This window comes from Panthera tigris, chromosome D3 (genome assembly GCF_018350195.1).
Source record: "Panthera tigris isolate Pti1 chromosome D3, P.tigris_Pti1_mat1.1, whole genome shotgun sequence".
NCBI lineage: Eukaryota > Metazoa > Chordata > Mammalia > Carnivora > Felidae > Panthera > Panthera tigris.
Window position 1 is genome coordinate 44,050,110 of NC_056671.1, and position 14,190 is coordinate 44,064,299.

Genomic DNA, 14,190 nt, shown 5'->3' on the forward strand with positions numbered 1-14,190 from the left:
GAAAAAAAGTTGGTTCTGGTGTCAGAGGACATGCATTTGAGTACTTTGCTACTTCTGAGTGTGGTAATCTTACAAAGATTAACTGAGATAATATACATGAAAGAACACTCTGTAAAAGCATAATTCTTCCTGTGGTTAGGGATTTCTATAAGGAAGAGTATTAACATTTATTGTATGTCTAATACATGCCAGGTGCTCTGCATACACCATCTACTATAACCTGATGAGGTAGGAAATCTTATTCTCATTTTATAGATAATAACTAGCCTCAAGCCACATGATTGCAAAGTATTAGAGCATGATCTGAATCAGATTTATCACCCCCACACCACTTGTCTTCACTGCTTTAGGGGCTCACAAGTCAGGCAGTTCTTGGTCCTGTCTCTGAGCTGCCAAGGAAAGAGGGAAGGGATAGATGAGACAATGAAAGGAGACACTCCATGAATGCAGTCAGCAAATAAGGAGCTGTCTGAGAAAATACTGTTACTGACTTGATAGGGCATATGTCTGCCACCGTCGATGTGACAAAACTGAAAAGGCTGGAGAAGCCACAGCATCATGAGGGTTTGAGGGAGTGGGCAATGAGAGTTGTGCCCCTCATCTGCTACTGCCAACTTGAAATGTGGCTCAGCCACCAGTGTCTTTATTTTTCTACTTCATTTTGCCTCTGTCAAACAAGGGTGATTGATTATATTTTTAAATAAATAGTATAACAAACTTTAATCTTATTATAATGTTATTATCATTATATAATTTTTAAGCCTAGGGGAGAGGTGAAGCCAGAAAACTGTTAGTTCATACTCACTGTACTTTTCCAATGTTTTTCCACTTGAACATCAATGAAGTCAAAGTTTTCACCTGGCCTTAAAAGCTGCAGGTGACCTCAGCTCATTAGTTGTGAACTGTTTCCTTCTGTGTCAGTGAAGCCTTGCTTATGACCCTATTAGGGTTTGACAAAACAATGGGAGTACCTCTAAAGGGAAAGTGGGAGCTGAACTACTTTTGTTCTTGGTGAGGGATGATTATCAAATTGAGGTATGATGAGAAATTAATTTTCAAATACAAATTACAGGAAAAGGTTCTCATTATTATACCTCAAGTTTGGCTTATAGAATTTTAGGACTGTTTAAATGATCAGAACCACTTTTGCCTGTCTGCTTATCTGCTATTGATAGAGGGTCTTTAAATACATTTGTAAAATTTCAGACTGATTGATGGTCTAACGTTGAATAGAAGGCCATTTGATCTAATATTACACATATTGTCAGTGACCATGTCTTCTTACAGGACTTTCAATAAGTAATTCTACCTCACATCAGCATTATTAAGCCTAACACTATGGATATCTAGTGAATAAAACTGGCAAACAATATTGGCAGTTATTAAGTTTATTGAACATAATTCCCTAATTCCACCCTCAAAACAAAAGAAAACAAACAGCAGCAAATATCAGCCTTCTTCACATGGAAGTAAATAAGGTTTTACTTCCACATTTTCAAATTTAAACATCTAGACTGTATTTGAGTCTAAACTTTGTGACAACAGCCAAATAAGCACAGGAAGTGATAGAAAACGTCCAGGAAATTATACCATGGCCTGATGTTTTGCTGCTTTTCATTTTGGCAATTCATACTTAAAAGTATTACAACAATGTGGAAGATTGGAAAGATTCAAGTTTTTCTAGTTGGTGCTTTAAAGTAGCAGTACTCATGAGCAGAGTGGTCCATTGAAATGGTGTGTATAACAAATTTTAAAGTCATTACAGGGCTTTAAAATGTCAGGAAGATTAAAAGGGAAAAAGGCTAGCATATGTAGTTCATTAATTTTGGTCATGAACATGTTATATTCAAGAACCATGTTTAAGTCCCCGTTCTTCCAGGACAACTTCTTGAAACACAACTTAAATGGAATTATTATTATTTTTTTAATGATTACACTTAAGCACCTGATGATCTAATGAAGACAATTTCTTAATGTGTCAAAATGGGTTCTTTGTATCTTGTTTGAATCTTTTGTTGCCTTAAACTAATCTGCTTTAGGGTTCTCAAATCCAGGCATTTTACAATGCAGTCTCTAGCAATGGCATTCATTTGGAATGCTGCCTTTTGTTTACTAGCTTTCCCAGACCCTCACTGCTTCCTTTGGTCATCTGGTGTCTTCACTAATGTGATTGGTACTCCTAGGCTCTGCAGGTAGCCATGAGCCTTTATAAGTGGGATTTACAATGGGACTCACCACCCTGCCTGCTAATGAAGGGAACCACAGGGATTTTTTTTTTTTTTCTGTCTTCCAAAAGAGTGAAGGAAAATTGAATTCTGGGTTTGTTAATTCTCTTTATTTTCCATTTACTTTAATTTTTACAATTGATTTACTAACTTCAGTGCAAAAATACAAATATTTTTGTTTAGGAGTTAAATGTTTCATGTGCCAGCCCTTCATGCTAATCACTGGAATTGTTTATTATTGAACCTGGAAAGAACAAAGTGGAGTCTCTGTTTAAACTCAATCAACTGGCATTTCACTTTCATCTGTTTTTGTCTTTCAGGAGATTTTTGACCAATTTGGTTGTTTAAAAAAAAAAAAAAAGCATATGACTGGAAGCCTTGGATTCTACTACCAGCCTTGCCATTTAGTACATCTATAACCTTGAGTAAGTCACTTCCACTCTTTGATTTCTAATCTGAAAAAAAGGAAAGTGTTATCCAAGGTACACATGAGATTTGAGATGGTGTTTCACATTCTAGCCTTCTTGTCTTTTTACTAGCAAAGTGAATAACAGTGCCCTTTTGTTTGATTTTTGGATAAATCTACCACTGAAAAACATCTTGCATCTATTAAATGTTTTAACCAGTGGTCAAAGCAATAATTAAATATAAAATGCCAGTGTCTTCATTTTAGAGGCAATGTGCTCTGTGAGGATTAAAGGAAGTTCATTGTAGCCCAACTTTATAGAGATAGGGATTTATTTGACATTTTCTAATTGTGAAACATGGCACCCATGTTTTTTTTAATTTAAGTATAGTTGACATATAGTATTATATTAGTTTCAGGTGTACAACACAGTGATTTGACCATTACATACATTATGAAATGCTCACCATGAAAAGTGTAGTTACCATATGTCATCATACAAAGTTCTTACAATATTATTGACTATATTCCCTATGCTGTACTATTCATCCCTTTAACTTATCTATTTTATAGCTGGAAGTTTGTATCTCTTAATCCCCTTCACCTATTTTGCCCATCACATGAACCACCTCCCCTCTGGCAACCATCAGTTGTTCTCTGTATTTATGAGTCTGTTTCTAGTTTTTGTTTCTTTGTTCATTTATTTTTTTAGATTCCACATATTTTTTAAGTCATAGTGGTTTTTGTGTCTCTGACTTATTTCACTTGGAACCCATGTTTTAATTGTGCTTTATAAGGCAGTATTCTTAAGTGTGGTTTAAAGGTCTTCTGGGGGGGGGGGGTCATGAAATCTTTGGATTTTATTTTATTTTATTTTTATCTACTTGTTTTTTGGTGCTGGTCACTTCTTTTTTAATCTTTGGATTTTAGAACAGAAAGGGACATCTGCAATCATCACATCCAATCCTCTGAGTTTTATTAAACTGCTGAGATTCAGTAGACCCAGAAATGCTGAGTAGCTCATCCATGGTCAAAGAGCCTAGAGAGCTGCCTAGGGTCCAAACTCCAAAGACAAAATGTTATATACCTGGTGGAGGTGTCCTAGCTACTTCTTAATGAAAGACAGAGAGTGAAAGGCTGAGACGAGGGGATTGTTTATTCCAAGTCTGAATAAAATTGCCAAGTCTTAAAAATTGCTGCTTGATAGAATTAGATAGTTGGTTAGTTTTCACATTGCAGCTTCCAGATTAAAGTCAATCCAGTATGTTTAACAAAATACTGTGTCTGAGGCATTGAACTACGGTGATGCTCCTATAGAACTGTGCAAAATCACAGTCCCTCCCCTTAGAGACTCTGCAGCCTAACATGGAGATAAAACAAGTACATAATAGGGAATAAAAACAATAAAAAACAGATTTCAAAAGGAAAATAACTTTGGAGTTCTCAAAGTCTCAAAGAACTTTGAGGATTTCAAAGTCCAAAGGGGAGGTGGACTTAAATAGAACCTGATAAGTCAAGTGTTCCTTAGCAGATCAAAGGTAAAATCAGGGTGCTCTGGGAACTCACAGGCAAGGTCTTGAATCAGAGTGAGACAAAAGAAAGGAACTAGTAAAATAATAAAATTTTGGCAAGTCTTCCTATTCTTGAGTTGGTTATTTGCTGCTGGAGAAAATCCCTCAGTCATGCAGATGGATATCAACTATAAATTCATTCTCTCTAACCCTAAATACAACTTAATTATCTTGAGTTGAGTACCCTTGGTGAATTCTTCTTTTTTTCTCTAATCAATTATCCTAAATCTACTCCACTCTCTTTAAGCCTGTACCCTGCCCTTTTCTCAGCAGGCTGCTCCTCTTCTAGGAGCCCCTGAAGAGTCCCAGTAATTGCCTTAATTTAGCTGACCTATAAGTACAAGTGATGCCAAGTGCTTCGTCTCCAACCCTGCTTCCCTCCAAACTTCAGACTTGTCTGTCACATTACTGCTGGGTATCTCCACTTGGATGTTTCAGAGCCATCTCAAAATCAATATATATCTAAGGCCTGAATGTATCTATCACCTTCCATGCAAAGCCTCATCTTCTTCCTCCAAGTGCCCTCAATTAGAGGAGGTACCACCATTCTCCCCAGTTTGCACTTTAGAAACATACAAATGCAGAAAGAATGTCCAGTTGGGAGGCTGCAATGATCCAAACCACCATACTTCTTGTTACAGTATTCAATACATTGTAATTGCATGAGAAAGAACATAGTCCAGTGATTAAAAACATGGCTCTAGGTGGCACATGGCTGGCTCACTCCATAGAGCATGTGACTCTTGATCTTGGGGTTGTGAGTTCAAGCTCCACATTAGGTGTAGAGCCTACAGAACAAAACAAAACAAAATAAAACCATGCCTTAAAGTAAGGTGGATCTGCATGTGATTCCTGGCAGCACCATTTACCAGCTAGCCATATGACCTTGAACAAATCATTAAACTTTCTAAGACTGGGTTATCTCATCTGAAAAATGGGAACATAGTAATACTTACATCAAAGGGTATTTGGAGGATTAAATGAGATATCACATATGAAGCTTTCAGCAATGGTATTCCTGTTTAAGATCTGGGAGAGCAAAGACCATTTCTGTCTTGTTCACCATTGTATCTGCAGGACCTGGCACAGAGAAGGCACTCAATACATATCTACTGAATGAATATATGAGGTAGTGGCATGCCTGAACAGTGAGGATGGAGAAAAGCAATGCAAGATAGAGACCTGGGCTTCACCCTGCATCATTTGCCCATGCTATTGGTCACCAATTCCTATTGATTTAATTCCTGAGTATTTCTCAGGTCTCTCCATCCCTCTGTAACCCTTCCATAACTGCACCCGTGCAGGCATCATGATCTCTCACCAGGACTACTAGTAGAAGTTTCTAAGCACTCTCCCTACATCATGTTTTGCCTCCACATCAGCCCCTTCCAGACTGCCACAAGAAGAATCTATCCAAAGCTGAAATGGGGAACATGCCATTTCTTTGTTTAACATCCTTTCATGTGGCTACTTCTTATCCATAGGATCCAGTCTCAACTCCTCACAGCCTGGGTCTACATTTTCATCTTCCTTTCCTACTGTTCCCTCTCTCACATTTGATAGTCTAGCAATTGCAGACTGGTCTTGTCTTCAGAACATACTGTGCTATTTCATGTCTTCATGCTTGTGAGAGGTACTTGCTTGTTCTTTGAACTCCCTTCTCTCCTGTATCAGTTAGGAGTTCGTTTGTCTGCTTATGACAGGAAGCATTAAATACCAAGCTGGAAGTTTATTTCTTTTCCACATAAACAGAGTTTGGAGGTAATTGTCTATAGCTCGTAAAACATTTCTGCTATGATCAGGGACCCAGGCTCCTGTCCTGTGGTTCTGCCATTGATGTGTGTCTTTCATCTGTTCCTCTCTCCTTTCTCTACCCCTCCAGCACCTTATTCCATTAATCATCTCCTCTCTTCGGTATCACCACCTCTCCATTTCCTTGGAGGGAAGAAACTCATCCTGTGAAGATCCCTCATTCTAGTATCTTTCCTGCCATTCTACCTTTCCAACAACTACCAACGGATTTCCATCCTAGTTCACCACACTTCTTGAAAGACTAATTGCTACCTGGCAGATTTTCATTCTTGATCCAATTTGACCTTCCTTACCTGTTGAAACTGTTGACCACCTCCCACTCTTCCAAAGTCTCTTGTCCTTTGGTTTTCAAAACCCTTCAGGTTCCTGGTTTCCTTCCTGCTTCTCCTACTGCTCCTTCTGCAAAGTGGTTTTCCTCATCCTTTGACTGACTCTCAAATGACGATGTTTCTCAGACTCCCCCCCCCCCCCACCTTGACCCTTACTCCACATACTTTCTCTACAGTGGTAGTCCCTAGTAATCTCCCCAGTACAGACAACAGTTTTCCATGTGGCAACTGTCTGTCTCCAGGGTCTGTTTGTTGAGTTCTCATTCCTGAACTTGAGTCTTGAATTTCTAACTCCCTACCTAAAGGGCAGCCCTGATTATGTACAGTCCCCATCAACTCCTCCTAGATTCTTCAGAAACCTTTTATCTGGTCTCTAACTTTCACATTATTGCCAGAGTTACCTTCTATTTTTAAAAATCTAATTATCTTAATTTTTTTTTTTTTTTTTTTTTTTTGGAAAGCTTCCATTGGCTTTCTCCTGTTTTGGGGACAAAATTCAAATTCCCAATTTGGCATATAAGTTCCCTTACAGACTGCCTCCAAGCTACTTTTTGTTTGTTTCCACTGCATTTATTACTTATACAAAAAATATTCAAAAGAAAAAAATTTATTCTCACTTCTCCAATGGCTGTCATCCCTGCCTCTTGCCCACACAACTCCTAACCCCTTTCCTCAGGGCCAGTTCAAAACTGAACCTGCTCACTGCCATTTTCACAGAAAACAGCCAGTTCCAGGGATGTGGGGGGAGAAGGTAGGAAAAGGGTGACAATACTGTCCAGGTTCCACCCAGAAGTGGGCCAGGTGGAGATTGACAGAATTCAAACAGAAGGGCTGGTGGCCTCACAATGATGTAGTCTAACTAAAGTGGGCTGGAAAGGACATGGCATAGCCTGTCAGAGGCTTTAAAGGGTGTCTCATGGGCTTGTGTCAAACCCAGAAAAACTGACATCAGGAGAAGAATGTGGAGGACCAGGGAGGCAGTCTTGCAGAAAGTTTCCCAATTCTCCCAGGTTGAGAGGTGCAGAAAATCTAGAGGGCACCATTTTGGCAAAAAAACTTACTCTAGTATTAGGAGGTTACAAAAGTGCCACAGACACTGAGAAAGGCTACGAGGAGATACAGTTTCACAAAGCACAGTGATGACAGACCAGAGCAGTGGGGTTCATGTGACTGATGCAGAAACTACAAAATCTGGAAAGTAGGGAAAGTGGCCTTTCAGGGAGTGACTCTGTACGAGTCATACAGAATTGACCCCAGGTCAGACAACCTGGTTAGTCTCACAGAGCAGCTGGCAGCATTGGGGGCCTGAGGGGGAATCACATAAAAAGGACTTAAGGAGCACCTAGGCGGCTCTCAGTTAAGCCTCTGGCTCTTAGTTTCAGCTCAGTCATGATCTCACAATTGTGAGATTGAGCCCCACATCGGGCTCCACGCTGAAAGCATGGAGCCTGCTCAGGATTCTCTCTCTCTGTCTGTCTCTCTCCTCCCTTGTTCTCTCTCCTTCTTTCTCTAAAAATAAATAAATAAACACTTTTTTAAAAAGGACTTAAAACAAGCAGCTAGAAGAAAAGAATGGTAGAAAACTGCTCCATGGCTCTCAGGAATCAAGGGCAGTACTGGGGGCTGGGAGGACACATGCACAAGAAATAGCACCGAAGAGGTTTCCTATTCAACAGTCAGTCAGTTGGTGAGGGGGAAGAAGATCCAGGAAGCAGGTGATGGGAACAAAGTTGGGGTCCTATAGTCGAGTTTCTGGAGGCTGGAACAGAAGGAGGGCACACTGTAGACCAGTGATAGAACATAATTCTGGACCCCAAATGGGGGAGGTGGCAGATGGGATTAGGTGTCATTGATAGAGTGGTGAGTGGAACAGCACAGTTCACAGTACTTTCTAGGTGAAAAAATGAAATCAGGAAAAAGGAATAGCTTTTACTCTAATAATTATGAGTTTTGTTTTGGACATACTAATTTTGGACATATGAGTTTGGGTGAAGATCAGCAACTCAGAAAAGATATTATGGCCAATGATGTAGATGTGGGAGTTACCAGCAAAGATGGTAACAAACACTAATTGGCTCTCATGTTTTTCAACTATGGACTAAAGAAAGGTAGAAAGTTTATAGGAGGTAGAGAAAGGGTTGGGAGTTAGAATTTGGGGTATGAGGGAGAAAATCCATTGTTGGATTCTCTTGTTAGAAAAAAGAAACAAACCATAGTTAACGCTTTTCCTGGGATCCTCCCCTCTACCAGAAGTATGCAGCCCTTCCACCAATTTAAAGTCCAGAATCAAGAAATAAATGGATCTAAAGATGTTCATTCTCTTTCTTCTAAGAAGCTACTGATTCAAACTTTTCATCCTAAGCTCCTGTTGGCAACTTCAAACCCTTATCCATTCATCATCTCCACCTCTCTTGTTTTTGTGGTGTGTGTGTGTGTGTGTGTGTGTGTGTGTGTGTGTGTGTGTGTATGTGTGTGTGTGTGTGTGTGTGTGTGTTTCTGCCCCTTTTGCAAAAGCAAGAGGAAGTAGGTAAGGTGGAAATATCTATTTCCCCTAAAAAATGATAAATAAACTGACCAAACTGGAAAACTTTTTTAAATAGAAAAATAACATCTTTGGGGTTCTATTTATTTAGATTCTTTTTCTTTTATTTTTTATTTTGAGAGAGAGAGAGTGTGTGTATGTGTGTGAGAGAGAGAGCTGAAGGAGAGGGGGAGAGGAAGAGAGGGGGAGAGAGGGAGAGAGAGAGAAGGAGGGGAGGAGGGGAGAGAGAGAGACAGAGACAGAGAGAGAGAGAGAAACTGAAACTTAAGTAGGCTCTATGCTCAGGGCACAGTTCAACACAGGGCTCAATCCCACAATCCTGGGATCATGACCTGAGCCAAAATCAAGAGTCAAACATTCAACTACCTGAGCCACCCAGCTGTCCTGAGATTTCTTTTTCTTAACTTACTCTCCCTCTACTCCACGCCTTTGCTTTCTTAATGCTTCTGGGAAGTAAACACTTACATAGATCATCTAATTAAATAAGTAAAGTGAATTATGTGTTTCTATGCAACTTTTTAACATATTAACAATTGATTAATTACATAAAAATTAACCTTTTTTGGGGTGGAAAAACAATAGCAAACACCAAAAGCAAAGGCAAAATGGAAAACTGGCAGAAAATGTTGCACCCCATATCATACACAAAAGACAAAATTCTTTAATATATAAAGAACTTCTACAAATCAAGAATGAAACCAACAAGCAAATATAAAAATGGATAAAGACTGGACTTTTCAGAGAAGAAAATTCAAGGGCTTTTAAATGTTTGAAAAGATGTTCAATTTCATCCATAGTAAGAGAAATGTGGATTAAAACTACATTGAGATACCATTTTTCATCTGTCAGATTGACAAAGATCCAAAAGTAGATAATATTGTACACTGTTGAAGGTATGGTGATCCATAAATTGCTAACGGGAGTGTAAATTGGTTCAACGATTAGTTCAACTCTCACTTGGTACCTAATTATCAGGGATTCTTTCCAACCCAGCTTTTCTGTGCTTTTGGCGGTTTCCTATCTGATGTGGACCTTAGAGAAACAGAACTGTAATTGAAAATGTTTCTAATGTGTAGAAGAAATGAAGACTGCTTTGTGTGTGATAAAACAAAACCAGGGAAGTTTGGCAATATTTAACAAAATTAAAACTGCATATATCCTTTGACTCAGTATCCATCATTAAGGGACTAGCTTAAAATAATCATGGTATATACATGCCAGGGAATTCTCTGCAGCCACAAAAAAGAATGAGGAATATCTTTACATGTTTATACAGAAATATCTCCAAAATATTTTTTATTATTATTTTTTCATTATGGTAAGTGTATTCTTTAATCCACATCACCTATTTCCCCATCTTTCTACCCACCTCCCTTCTGGTAACCATCAGTTTGTTGTCTGTAGTTAAGTGTCTGTTTCTTGGTTTGTCTCTCTTTCTCTCTCTCTTTTTTTTTTTTCCCTCCGCTGATTTGTTTTGTTTCTTAAATTCCACATATGAATGAAATCATATGGTGTTTGTCTTTCTCTGACTTATTAAACTTAGCATAATACTGTCTAGATCCATCCATATTGTTACAAATGGCAATATTTCATTCTTTTTATGGCTGAACGATATTCACCACATCTTCTTTATCCCTTCATCTATCAGTGGACACTTAGGCTGCTTCCATAGTTTGGCTGTTGTAGACAATGCTGCAATAAACATAAGGGTGCATATATCCCTTTGAGTTAATGTTTTTGTATTTCGGGGTTAAATACCCCGTAGTGCGATTCCTGGATCATGGGACAGTTCTATTTTTAATTTTTTTGAGGAACCTCCAAATGTCTTCCACAGTAGCTGCACCCAGTTTATATTCTCACCAACAGTGCACGAAGGTTCCTTTTTCTCCAGATCCTCACTAACACTTGTTTCTTGAGTTTTTTATTTTTGCCATTCTGCCAGGTGTGAGGTGGTATCTCATTGTGGTTTTGATTTGTATTTCTCTGATAGTAAGTGATGTTGAACATCTTTTCATGTGTTTTTTGGCCATTCATGTCTTCTTTGGGGAAATGTCTGCTCATGTCTTCTGCCCATTTTTTTTTTTTATTTTTTTTTTAAGTATACTTGTATTTACTTTATTTTTTTTTAGTTTCTTTTTTTAAATTTTTTATTTATTTTTTAATATATGAAATTTACTGTCAAATTGGTTTCCATACAACACCCAGTGCTCATCCCAAAATCTTCTGCCCATTTTTAAATTGGATTATTTGTTTGTTGCGGGGGGGGAGAGTTGAGTTGCAGAACTTCTTCATACATTTTGGATACTAACCCTTTATCAGATATGTCATTTGCAAATATCTTCTCCCATTCAGTAGGTTACCTTTTAGTTTGTTGCTTGTTTCCATTGTGCAGAAACTATTTTGATGTAATCTCAATAGTTTATTTTTGCTTTTGTTTCCCTTGCCTCAGGATACATATCTAGAGTGATGTTGTTACAGCCAATGTCAGAGAAATTGCTGCCTGTGGTCTCTTCAAGGATTTTTATGGTTTCAGGTCTCATGTTTAGATCCTTGATGCATTTTGAGTTTATTTTTGTGTACAGTGAAAGAAAGTGGTCTAGTTTCATTTTTTTGCATGTAGCTGTCCAGTTTTCCCATCACCATGTATTGGAGAGACTTTTTTCCCATTGTATATTCATTCTTCCTTTATCAAAGATTAACTGACCATATAATTGTGGGTTTATTTCTTGGCTTTCTATTCTATTCTGTTGACCTATGTGTCTGTTTTTATGCCAGCATCATGTCATGTTTTAATTACTATCACTTTGTAATAAACTTGAAATCTGGAATTGTGATACCTTTGGTTTTGTTTTTCTTTTTTCAAGATTGCTTTTACTATCTTTTACTAATAGTAAAGATACTATTAACTATCAAGATTGCTTTTGTGATTCCATATAAATTTTAGGATTCTTCTGTGGAAAATGCTGTTGGTGTTTTGATAGGGATTGCATTAAATCTATAGATTACTTTGGGTAGTATAGACATTTTAACAATATTTGTTCTTCCAACCCATAAATATGGAATGTTTTTCTATTTGTTTATGTTATCTTCAATTTCTTTCATCAGTGTTTTATAGCTTTTAGAGTACAGGTCTTTCACTTCTTTGATTAAGTTTGTTCCTGGGTATTTTATTATTTCTTTGTGCAATTGTAAATGGGATCTTGTTTTACATTTTATTTATGTATTTGTTTTTAAATTTACATCCAAGTTAGTTAGCATATAGTGCAATAATGATTTCAGGAGTAGAATCCAGTGATTCCCCTACATATAACACCCAGTGCTCATCCCAACAAGTGTCTTCCTTAACGCCCCTTGCACATTTAGTCCATCCCCCAACCCACAACCCCTCCAGCAACCATCAGTTTGTTCTCTGTATTTAAGACTCTCTTATGTTATGTCCCCCTCCCTGTTTTTATATTATTTTTGCTTCCCTTCCCTCATGTTCATCTGTTTTGTATCTTAAATCTGTTTCACATATGAGTGAAGTCATATGATATTTGTCTTTCTCTGACTAATGTTGCTTAGTATAATACACTCTAGTTCCATCCACATTGTTGCAAATGGCAACATTTCATTCTTTTTCATTGGTGGGTAATGCTTCATTATATATATGTATACCATATCTTCCTTATCCATTCATCTGCTGATTGACATTTTGGCTCTTTCTATACCTTGGCTATTATTGATAGCTCTGCTATAAACATCGGGGTGCATATTGCCCCTTCAAAATAGCACACCTGTGGGATTGTTTTCTTAATTTCTCTTTTTGCTGCTTCATTATAGAAATGCAGTGGATTTCCATACATTGATTCTGTATCCTCCAACCTTACTGATTTATCAGTGTTAGTAGTTTTTTGGTGGAGTCTTTAGGGTTTTCTATATATAGTAATATCATCTGCAAATAGTGAAAATTTAATTCTTCCTTACCAATTTGGATGCCTTTTGTTTTTTTAATTTAATTTTTTTAAATGTTTATTTTATTTTATTTTATTTTGAGAGTGAGTGAGTGAGCGAGGGAAGGGCAGAGAGAGAGAGGGAGAGAGAGAACTCCCAAGCAGGCTCTGCACTGTCAGTATAGAGCCTAACATGGGGCTCGAACTCACCAACTATGAGATCATGATCTGAGCCCAAACCAAGTGTCAGATGCTTAACCAACTGAGCCACCCAGGTGTCCACCTTTTATCTGTTTTTATTGTCTGATTGTTATGGCTAGGACTTCCAGTACCATGTTGAATAAAAGTGGTGAGAGTAGACATCCTTGTCTGGTTCCCGACCTTAGGAGAAAAGCTCTCAGTTTTTCCCCACTGAGTATGATGTTAGCTGTGGGTGTCATATAATAATTCTTATAGATAATAAAGTTTTCTTGGACTGTCTCTAATGAGCTTCTCATTCTTGTGCTAGCCCTGCATTTTAAATTATTAAATTATTCAAACAGTATTTATGAGTACCTGCTCTGTAGGAGGGCACTACAATAGGTGCTGCGATATCAATAATAGGCAAAAACAGAAAAACATAGTGCCTACCTTCATGTAACTTAGAATTTAATAGGGAAGACAAACATTAATACACAAGTTATATAGCTCATCAGTGAATTAAATGCTGGTAAGGATATGAATAAGGTCCTATGGGAGCTTTTAGCAAGGACTAAGGGGATCAGGGAAGCAATGCTTGAGATCTAAAGGATGAGGGGATTTAAACTGGCAAAATTAAAAGATAAGATGGGTGAAATTACAGGCAGAGGGAACATAGGTGTTTAAAGGCTGGTCAGTGTTGCTGGAGCACAACATTTAGGAAAATAACAGTTCAGGATAAGGCTAGAGAGATGGGCAGGGATATTTACACTATTGATTTTTATACTCAGAGTAATATAAAACCATGAAGGGCTCTAGCAAGGATTGACAGGTTATATTTGCACTGTAATGCAGAGAAATGATTGGAGAGCACCAGACAGGAGGCAAGGAGAGCAATTAGGTAAGTTCGTGCTGTCTCTTGGCAGGAAACCTCAGGTCCCACCCCCAGAGCTGTTTTGAGTGTCCTTATAGCATGGTGACTGCCTTCTCCTAGAGCAAGTGATCCAAGAGGTCAAGGCAGAAACTGCAGTATCTTTTATGACCTTGGAAATCACAGGCTGTCATTTGTTTGGTATTTTAGTGATCGCACAAGTCAACCCTGATTCAGTGTGGGGGCAGGCATACACAGGAGACAAGAATCATTTAAGCCACCTTCGAAGATGGCTACAGACTAAACCTTGTGGAACTCCAACATT

At 38.1% G+C, this 14,190-nt stretch overlaps 1 protein-coding gene across 4 annotated transcripts in view; it reads left to right on the forward strand.

The window, feature by feature from the left end:
* Window positions 1-2,574: 2,574 nt before the first annotated feature.
* The window catches only part of GREB1L (GREB1 like retinoic acid receptor coactivator), a 175,488-nt gene continuing 163,872 nt past the window's right edge, over window positions 2,575-14,190 (forward strand). For all 4 annotated transcript variants that reach the window (XR_006210061.1, XM_042962687.1, XM_042962690.1 and 1 more), the window contains exon 1: window positions 2,575-2,650. The gene's annotated coding sequence lies outside the window, so the exon portion shown is untranslated. The remainder of the gene's footprint in view (window positions 2,651-14,190) is intronic.